The sequence below is a fragment of the Lactuca serriola genome, chromosome 4, assembly GCF_051521515.1.
Source record: "Lactuca serriola cultivar US96UC23 chromosome 4, Lser_US96UC23_V15, whole genome shotgun sequence".
Taxonomy (NCBI): domain Eukaryota; kingdom Viridiplantae; phylum Streptophyta; class Magnoliopsida; order Asterales; family Asteraceae; genus Lactuca; species Lactuca serriola.
In genome coordinates this window covers 149127706-149139338 of record NC_136411.1, presented here as the reverse complement: position 1 = coordinate 149139338, position 11633 = coordinate 149127706, and positions in this window count along the sequence as shown.

Below are 11633 nucleotides of genomic sequence, written 5' to 3'. Positions count from 1 at the left end.
AAAAACAGATGTTAGTTTTAAAAATTATACTGCGTCAAGTCAGACAGTCGAGTCCTTGTTTGAAACCCAATTAGAATTCAAAGATAATCAAAACAAGGGTATAGGGTATGATAGTGTTCCTCCACCTTTCAATCATAAATACACATCCATCCCTATGACACGGGAAGAAATTGCCAAGGAGGCACATCTTCAATATGGCAAACAAGCTGGATTTGTGTCAGGAGGAGTTATTAATGTTGAAAATATTGATGTTTCTGTTACATGTGCAGGTAAAGTAGCAGAAGATGCGAACAAGGAGAACACTACTAAACCAACCAATGACTCTTTGAACTCAGAATTTGTTGCTTCGAATTCTGTTACTCCTAACAAACCTGCCGTTGAGAAATATAGGCCTCCAATTCCAACACAACAGAGTGCTTGTTTCAAGTGTGCATGTGGGAACAATAAGAGTCAAGGCAAGGCTACGCCACCAGGGGCAGGAAGAAATAACTTCACAGTGAATAAAAAGACATGTTTATGGAACACCTGGACACATTGCCAGAAATTGTCCTAGTTGCGCATACGTTCCCTACTATGCTCAAGGCCGGCAGAACGCGCCAAGTGGGAGATACTTCAAAAGAAATCCTTCCAGTTCACGTTCAGACAATGTTGACTGGAACGCACAGAAGGCAAAGAATCAAACCCACAAGGCCAAGAATCCAAATGCCAAGGGCAAGAAGGGAGTGTCGGCCAAGAAGCCCAATCCAAGAGATGCTCTAGTGAAACAAAGACCGGCTAAGTCAAAGTCATCTCGAAGATCGGCTTCAAGTTCCAAAGCAAGTGCCGAGGCACCCATCGGATCGAACAAGAAATGGGTTAAACCCAAATATAGATGGGTACCAAAGGTGAAAACTCTCAAATCTCCTAATGCTTCTAACGTTTCTACATCTTCTGTTTGTGAGAAGCAGGATATGTTATGGGAGAGAGTATCGTGCGTTCATGACAAAGGTCGGCCCAGTTTCAAAATGAACTGGGTTCCAAAGACCAACTGATCCCGCTCTGTGTCGGAGCAGCTATGGAGGCATATCATCAGACTTCGGTTTGTTGGTAGTGGCTGCTCCTGGCATATGATTGGGGACATCTCTCGACTGTACAACACTCAGAACATTATTTGAGAGTATGTGTCATTTGCGGGAAGGGAAGAAAGGAAGGGATCACTCATGGGGTTAGTGCTTAATGACGTAAAGAATTTTCGGATCTGTTTTGAGATTACGCATGCTGTTCTCAGACCTTCTGAATGCAGATTCAATCAATGAATTACGGTTTGGGTTTTCTTCTCTATACTACGGAGTTTTTCTTAAGCTGATTCACTTTAAAGACTAATTTTTGTTTTAGCATAGTTTAAATTTGCGCATTTACTTTCGTTTCTCTCCTATGCACAAATTTAGGGGGATAAATAAAAACAAATCAAAAATTAGAAAATTTAAAAAAAATCCAAAAACATTAGAAAATCAGAAAATCAAAAATGTGGTGTTAATGGAATGTGCTTACAGGAGATGTTTTGGGAAATGAAATTAGCAAGTGATAACGGGCAATCTGAATCGACGTAACGTACCTAAGTTGAATCGTCTACGCTCTGTTTTCGATGCGCTGGTAGGCACAAAAGATTTTAAATGGACTTGACTAGGGAAAGTTGAACCTAACGAATTTAAGGACTTGAAAAACTTTGACCTAGTTAGATCCGTTTAACCTGACTTCACGACGCTCAGATAGGTTGAGCAGGGAGATATACATGGGAATCTACCGGTCACATTAAATAACCCGTATCTAGAACTGTGGATTCACTTTTCCTCGATGTGTGGATTTTGTCCTTAATTCCGGTTGGATGGGGCGACTGGTAAATTCCGATAAATTGGGTCTGTAGAATATCGTTTTCTTTCTTTCTGTCTGTTAGTCATATGTTGTCTCCTTTGCGTAACTTTCAATCCGACCTGGTACACAACATATGCAACTCTATTTCTCTGCATGTTATATATATGAAATTCCTCTTATCTATTAGCCATATGCTGTCTCCTTTGCGTGACTTCCAATCCGACCTGGTACACAGCATATGCAACCTTCTACTTCTCAACCAGCACAACATAAGTAATAGAATTCTGAATCTATCCTCTCTCTGAATGATTGTCTGCTCACCCGGTGTAAGCAATACTCTGGAAGTTCTTGATGGCTGGGGCATATCAAGAAGCGGGAAACAAGTTCTAGTACACTAAAAATTGAACACATACAGATTGTTTGTAGATCTCGCTGCTCGATTTAGGTGGACAACAATATCCCTGGTTGTAGTCAGTTAAATGGTCTTAAGAAAAATTTATTTAAGAATTAGGGGTCAATCATGATAATAAAATTATAATCATCTATATGTATGTGTATCATGTCATTGGTAAATTGTCCAAAATATTGTTACAAATTTTTCGTGTTTAAGTGGACCACAATACTGGTGATCGATCAGACGAAGATGTGAAGATAAGGGGACCGACAAGTAGAATAAGGTTGTCCAACAACTTTGATCCCAAATCACTCTTAAAGTTATCTATTATTTTTGTTTTTGTTAAGTTTGTTCATATTGTTCTTCTAATTTAAATAAAAGGGGAGAATTAAAAATTAAAAAAAAAAAACAAACAAACAATAATATATAAAAAAAAATTCAAAATCAAAAATAGTGTTATTTCTATCAGAAAATATGAAAAACCAAAAAAATTGTATGCTAAATTTTCTTTTAGTTTTGTTTTGTCTTGAAAAGTGAATTCAGGTGAAGATGAAACTCATGGAGTTTGTGTTGAAGATTTCTGAGCCAAAGCCTCGTCCGTGAGCATCAAAGAATTCTCATTCGAAGGAGCAAGAAATGAAGATTATTCTTTCAACATTCAATCCTTCAACCCCAGAAGCAAGGTGAAGTAGAAATTGAAGATTATGTGACGGATTGCATTGAAGCCTCATCAATCAGTTTGCTGCTATCGTTGTACCTGCTGAAGTGATCCAGAAGATTATTTCTCTCTGAAGATTTTCTAGCTGGAAGCGCTATCTTTCAAGAATCAGTACAAGAAGCCTCCTCACCCAATGTGCATTCAGAGTCAAATCTTGAAGAAAACCTTAAGTGCTCATTATGAAGTCATTCATTGAAGATTCATATGTTCATCCTGATGCTGTGAAGAAATTGAATGTTAAAGCTAAAGCCAAGCTCCCATTGAAGATTGACAAGAAGAGCCAGCTACTTTTTAAGGGGGGCTTGTTGGGTCAATTAAGAAAAGAAAGTTATAAACCAAGGGGGAGATTGTTGGGTCAAAAATATGGTTTATACTTTACTTTTCTAGAAAAATATATTTTTGTGTCTTGGACCATAAACAACTTGGTGTTTACGGCCGTATACGTGTTTACGGTTGTGTTTACGGCCGTAAACCCATTTACGACCCATGTTCACCAAACCCACATTCCCTTGTATATATATATATATATATATATATATATATATATATATATATATATATATATATATATATATATATATATATATATAGGTGTTAGGTTGAGGAGTAGAGATTGATGAAACACAAGGAGTGTACGGCCAAGAGAGAAACTAGAGAGAAGTTTTGTGTGTGTGAATCTTTTGTATCCGGATCCTAATTCTAATCAATTCATACAAAGATTCATATTATTCTTCTTCTCCTTCTCTTCTATTTGATCTGACATCATCCGTTTGACTGGGATTCCGCACTATCAAACGGATCTGATTGATACACAGACATTTTAGGGACTTACAGAACATTCGTGTAATTTTACTCAAACTTTTATTTATGCTCATTTAAAACCAGGGTTTATTTATTGATGCGGAATTCGGTCCCATAAAAATATTTCTAAAGAAATATATTTATCATTGATTATTAAACATTGGGATGTCATAACTGATACATAAATATAAGTATAAACACGCCTTACATCAATATTCTAGCAGTCTATGAACTCCTTTAATTCTCTCAGCATATAATTATCTATTAGTACATTTGTATCGTTACATGTGATACAAAGAAACTGAGTGGGTCGGGTTGGGAAACTTGGTTAGATACATATGGGCTTCAACCCACAAGATTATAATCTTTAATTATATACTTGTCAACATTCAAATAACCCAATTACCCCACTCCAGTTATTCTCACTTACTAATCCTAATATGATGATCTCGAGGGATCTTTCTTAAGGATGTTTATCAGTAGACAACTAAAATTCCTAGTTGATTAAGCGTAGAATGATGATAATACCTTAGGTAAACATGTCAACACGGCAATACATTAGTACTTTGGAAAGTTACGGCTACAGTATAATAGTATTTTGGTTAAGCACAGCAGTACAAAAGTACTTGGGATAAGCACGACAATACAATAGTATTTTGGTTAAGCACAGTGGTACAAAAGTACTTGGTATAAGCACGGAAGTAAAAAAGTACCTTGGATAAGCACGACAGTACAAAAGTACATGGGATAGACACGACAGACACGACTTATTTTTTCGCAAGGATTTCACTAGCCTATCATAACCACTATCTCACACAACCCTATCACAACCTCTTATTGGTTATTTCGTACAACCCTTCACCACCCAATCATATTATTAATTATGATAAATATATGATTAAATCAAGTAAAAAATCATATTGTACAACTACAGTAAACACAAAAAAGTCAGCTTACATAGCAATTAAGCATTTACAAAATGAGTATTTATGTGTCAGTAGATACTAACTGTGCACTCACCTAACATAGGTGAATGATTGGTGATTTTGGAAAAACTTCGCCTAACACCATTAGCTTTTCCTTTGACGTGACCTAAGTATGGACATTACTAAATTTTAGTTTTATATTTCTAGCGACTAATGATAGTCACGATTACTCACTAATCCCAATGTCTACATCAAGATATAGCAATTAAGGATCAACCAGGTAGGACAGTTGGGAGGCAAGATCATTTCGGCATATAGCCTTTCTGAAATCCAACAACCAAGTCAATGTGACCATTCTTGACACATCTCCTGTAAGTAGATCAATCAGCATTATGACTTGGAATTACTGATAAATCTTATTTATAGGTTCATAATAATGACTATGACTTATAAATGTAAATTACACTGAAATAAGGATGAGTATAATTTTACTTACATAGATTTTCCAAAAAAAAAGTCTAAAAATTACATTGGCAGAGCTTTTACTTGCTAGCTACTATTACTTTAGGGATCGCAGGGCTTCACCGCAAATTGAAACCAAGGGAAATAGGCTAAAATAGAAAGCAACTTGAGAGAGAAGAACTTGGGGGGCGTGGGAAGAGGATGAGCTATTGGAGGCTATTTATAAGCGATTTTTGGGGTGCACGGCGTGCAAATGGGTGCATGTCGCACATTTTAAGGCGACGTCTCCCCAGCCGCTTTGTGTCATGTGTCGGCCACTCTGTGGTCTGTGTTTTCACCTTCTAGAAGCATGCGTCGTGCACCCGGCTTCCACCGCGCACGACACAAAATGCAGATTTTGTAAATTCTGTAACTTCTTCATACAAACTTCATTTTTGACACTCCTTATATCCCTGAAAAACTCTCGACGAGATCTACAACATTCCTTTAGACCCCAAAGGCTAATTCTGAATTTATTTTCCGTCCATATTTTTATAAAATTAAATGATTTTGCTAAAATCATAACTCTCTCGTATAGACTCCGTTTTTTACATTCTTTTTTCTCAAATTCCTATCTTAAAAAGTACTATGATTTTCCTTTTATGGATTTAGCTAAAGGTCAACCATTTTCTTCGTATATTTTTCTGTCATACATTCCTTGTACGTGACTGACTTTTATATCTTATAAAAATCATATTTAATTCATAAGATTCAGATTTCTACTAAATTTATATTTACGAGATCGGGACAAAGTGTACTTTATATATATATATATATATATATATATATATATATATATATATATATATATATATGTGTGTGTGTGTGTGTGTGTGTGTGTTTGGCGCACTCATTTTTACGATTTATGGAAGATTCGGTTTATTTTTCCTATTTTTCTTAATATGAAACTTATATTATATAGTATGTGGTGTGCATGACTATAAACTATCCTATTCAAGGATTTAAATTTTAATAATTATTACTTATTATGTGTCGCCCGAATCTGCGGGTATTACATCATACATGTATCGGCCTTCAACACAATGTTTGTATGTCCCTCCCCTTGGCCTTCAGCAGAAAGTTGGTCCACCCCTAGCCTTCAACATAAATTTGGATTGCCCTGAGTATCTTGGCCTACAACACATAGTTAGACCGCCCTCAACTCATCATAGAATATGTCGACATATAAATATAACAAATAAATAAACAATCCAACACCACCGACAACTAACAAACTAATTTGCATGCCTAATAACATACATCAACACAATCATGTCCTAACATACTAAGGACTCATACATTACTCTACTTGCTACTATTTGAAAAACCACCAAATAAATGCATAAGTGTATGTACTTAGAGTTAAGATAGACAGATGGATAGATGATCCGATCCTAAAGCCACAACAAAACAACGAACATGCAGTAAGGCATATATTAAGAGCTCTCATGTTATCTTATTTGACTACACACAACCCCAAATAAATTCACTCGGCAATAACCAATACTATCTACCCTCCAACCAACATATCAACATACACAATACTATACTAGTCTACTCGCCCTAACAACATACCATCACCCCTTTACATCCTATCTGAAACGACCCAAAAATACGACCCAAAAATTTCGTTTTTCAACATAACCAAAAACCATAATCTGAGTGTCATATCATAAACCATACATGATGTATCTCAAAATCATAATAAAAACACTATGCGGAAAACTGTATCATATCCATGTTATATAAAAATCAAGAACCAATCAACTCCCAGGATAAAAGCTGAAGCTGTGGTGTGTGCGATGCCATCATCCCGAGCTCCTCTCTCTACAAGCGGAAGTACCTGAAACAAAACTGAAACTGTAAGCACGAAGCTTAGTGAGCTCCCCCAAACTACCACATACCATACAATACATATAAATCACATACTGGGCCTTGCCCACTGCATCAGACCGAGGTCTGGAACTAGCTGCATCGGACCGAAGTCCGGAACTGACCGGGACCTTGTCCCCTGCATCGGACCAAAGTCCGGAACTAACTGCATCGGACCGGAGTCCGGAACTGACTGCATCGGACCGGAGTCCGGAACTGACTGCATCGGACCGAAGTCCGGAACTGACTGCATCGGACCGAAGTCCGGAACACATAACACAAATATGCTTGAATCACAAAGACGTCAAGCCAGCTAGCTACTACATCAAACTAAAGACCGGACTACTGATAATTACACGGGCCGACATTGTGGCCGTAGACCCGATCCTACTGAAGGGAGACTCACCTCGTGAACTGGCTGCTGAGTGAATAGCTCTGAGGGCTAACTGCTGCTGCTCCGGTATCTCCCCAGCTACAAGACCATAAACATACTCAATCAAATACTAAACACTGCACTGGGTAAAATGACTCTTTTACCCCAGGTCAAAGTCAACTCTTAGACAAAGTCAACTCTCGGTCAAAGTCAACCCATAGTTGACCTGACTTGCCGAGTTGGGCCGCCAACTCGCCGAGTCCCTATTCTCACTCCTCGACTTAACTCGCTGCTACTCGTCGAGTATGGCATCGACTCGACGAGTACTCTCCCGATCCAAGAACTCAGACAATCTTCATCCGACTCGCCGAGTCCTATGAACAACTCGACGAGTTGTTCTTGAGCTTAAGAAGATTGCCTTGGACTCGCCGAGTTGTATGAACAACTCACCGAGTCCCTCCATCACTGAGTCTACTCTCAACTCGCTGAGTCCACTCTCTAACTCACTGGATCCACTCGACACTGATAAAATGAAGGAATCGGGGACTCGCGACCCAACTCGCCGAGTCGTTCTTCCCGACTCGCCGAGTTGCCGCCATGCAACTGATTTTTACTCGATTTTGTTTGAATCCAACACATACAATTGATAGATCTGAGTCCAATAAGCTGATTTACCATGTAAAGTTTCCAACTTTACGTGTACAACCTCATGAATAAGGGAAATAAGGCTAAAAGATGCACAAAATGGGTAGATCTATGGTTAATATGCAAAGTAACTCCAAAAAGGCAGTAGATCTGGGCTCTACAACACCCAATCATTCAGATCTATAGATATCTCGACTTATTAAAGCATCCATGCAAACATAAGGCTTGGAACAAGCATCAACTAGATCCTAGGAGGGCTCTAATGGAGGTTCAAAGCATATAACAAGAGGAAAAATCCGAAAATACCTCAAATAACTCAGATTTGCCCTTGGATCTTTGCACTACACCTTTTCTCCTTGCTCCTTGCTTCTTCTCCTTCTTCAAACCTTCACAAAATAGCACAAAATACTTAGCTCACACAATGGAGGATTAGGGTTCTTTCTCACAGTGTTCTCAGGGTGAGGGAGGCGAGAATGGGGCTATAATGTGACTTAAATAGTGGGCAACCCGGGGATTTAGGGTTTCACCCAGACGGATGGACTCGCCGAGTCAGGGATATGGACTCGCCGAGTCCCCGGCTCACACGTGCTCGAGATCGCGACCCTACTCGGCGAGTCAGGCTATGAACTCGCCGAGTCCCTCTTGCAAAACTTCAAAATAAATACCAAGGAATTACCATACCGGACACGGGTCGTTACAATTCTCCCCCACTTATCTCAGACTTCGTCCTCGAAGTCTGATACGGCTGAATCTGCAAATAACTCTGGGTAGTGCTCCCTCATCTCCTCCTCAGTCTCCCACGTCCACTCAGACCCCTTCCGGTGCTGCCACTGCACCTTTACTAACTGAATTTCCTTGTTCCTCAAGGTCTTGGTCTTCCGGTCCAGAATTGCGACCGGTCTCTCAATATAATTCAGGCTGCTATCAACCTGAATATCCTCTAGGGGAACGACTGCTGACTCATCCACCAGACACTTTCTCAACTGAGACACATGGAAAGTGTTGTGGATCTGACTAAGCTCCTCAGGAAGATCTAACCGATAAGCAACCCGACCCACCCGGGCCAAAACCATGAAAGGACCAATAAATCTAGGGCCCAACTTGCCCCTCTTCCGGAACCTGATGACACCCTTCCAAGGTGAGACTTTCAGAAGGACCATATCCCCCACCTGGAACTCCAAGTCCGAACGCCTCCTATCGGCGTAGCTCTTCTGCCGACTCTGAGCAGTCTGCAGTCTACTACGGACCTGCTGGATCAACTCGGTCGTCTTGAGCACCACCTCGGTGCTCCCAATGACTCGCTGACCGACCTCGCCCCAACAAATCGGGGTCCTACACTTCCTCCCATACAGCATCTCAAAGGGAGGTCGATCAATGCTCGCATGATAACTGTTGTTATACGAGAATTCCGCTAACGGAAGATACGTATCCCAACTGCCACCGAAATCTAGGACACATGCCCTAAGCATGTCCTCAAGAGTCTGAATCGTCCTCTCGCTCTGCCCGTCTGTCTGAGGGTGGAAAGCGGTGCTGAAATGGAGACGAGTACCCATCTCGTCGTGGAACCGCTTCCAAAATCTGGATGTGAAACGGACATCTCGGTCTGACACCACCGATACCGGCACTCCATGACGTGCCACAATCTCACGCACATAGATATCGGCTAACTTCTCCGCCGATATACTCTCCTGGATCGGGATAAAATGGGCACTCTTCGTCAACCGATCCACTACTACCCATATCGAATCCACTCCACGTGCAGTCCGGGGAAGCTTGGTGACAAAATCCATGGTAATGTCCTCCCATTTCCACACGGGAATGTCTAACGGCTGCATCCTGCCGTGAGGTCTCTGGTGCTCCGCCTTGACCTTCCGGCAGGTCAGGCATCTCTCGACGTACTAGGCGACGTCCCGCTTCATGCAGGGCCACCAATAATCGGGTCGAAGATCTCGGTACATCTTCGTCGCCCCTGGGTGGATAGAAAACCGAGACTTATGAGCCTCATCCATCAACACTTGCCGTACTCCACCCCAGTACGGTACCCACACTCTCCCGTGAAGCGTCAGCAAACCACGACTATCATAATCAAATGAAGCTACTCGGCCCACGATTCTCTCACACTTCTGTCTCTCCTCCTTGAGACCCTCTACCTGAGCCTCCTTGATCCGCTCCAACAACGGAGTGATCACTGTCATCCTCAAACATAGATCCCTGATAGGGGCCGCCGACGCCTTGCGGCTCATGGCATCGGCCACCACATTGGCCCCCTGGATGGTATAGGATCTCACAGTCGTAATCCTTTAGCACATCCAACCACCTCCTCTGCCTCATATTCAGACTCAGCTGATCCATAAGATACCTCAAACTCTTGTGATCCGTGTATATAGTACAACGGACCCCATAAAGGTAATGCCTCCAAATCTTGAGGGCAAACACAACTGCCCCCAGCTCCAAATCATGGGTAGGATAATTAGCCTCGTGAGGCTTCAACTGTCTCGAGGCATAAGCTATCACATGGCCTCGCTGCATCAGAACTGCTCCCAAACCTGTGATCAAGGCATCACAATAGACTACAAAGTCCTCTACTCCCTCTGGCAAGGTAAGGATCGGAGCCTCGCACAATCTCTGCCTGAGGGTCTCGAATGCTGTCTGCTGCTCCGGACCCCAACGAAATACCACTGACTTCTTGGTCAGTCGGGTGAGCGGCACTGCTATCTTGGAGAAATCCTGAATAAATCTCCGATAATACCCTGCCAACCCTAGGAAGCTCCGAATCTCAGATGGAGACTTCAGGACCTCCCACTGCATCACGGCCTCTATCTTGGCCGGATCTACCAGAATACCCTTCTGGTTGACGAGGTGACCAAGGAACTGCACCTCGCGCAACCAGAACTCACATTTGGAGAACTTTGCGAAAAGTCTCTCCCTCCTCAAAACTTCCAGCACCTCCCGCAGGTGCTCCTCGTGCTGCTCCTGTGTCTTAGAATATACCAAGATGTCATCTATGAACACTATCACTGACCGATCCAGCATCGGCCTACACACACGGTTCATGAGATCCATGAACGCGGCTGGAGCATTGGTGAGCCCAAATGGCATCACCACAAACTCGTAATGACCATACCTGGTCCTGAAAGCAGTCTTCTGCACATCCTCATCTCTAACCCGCATCTGATGATATCCGGAGCGTAGATCGATCTTGGAGAACCAAGACGCTCCCTGAATCTGATCAAACAAATCATCTATCCTCGGGAGTGGGTAACGGTTCTTCACCGTTACCTTATTCAACTCCCGATAATCGATACACATACGATGCGACCCATCCTTCTTTCTCACAAACAGGATCGGCGCTCCCCAAGGCGAACTGCTCGGCCGAATGAAACCCTTGTCTAACAGCTCCTGCAGCTGTGTAGACAACTCCTGCATCTCAGGGGGAGCTAGTCGATACGGTGCCTTGGCTATCGGAGCCGCACCAGGGACGAGGTCAATCCTGAACTCAACCTGTCTCTCAGGAGGTATCCCTGGCAAATCCTCAGGAAACACGTCCGGGTA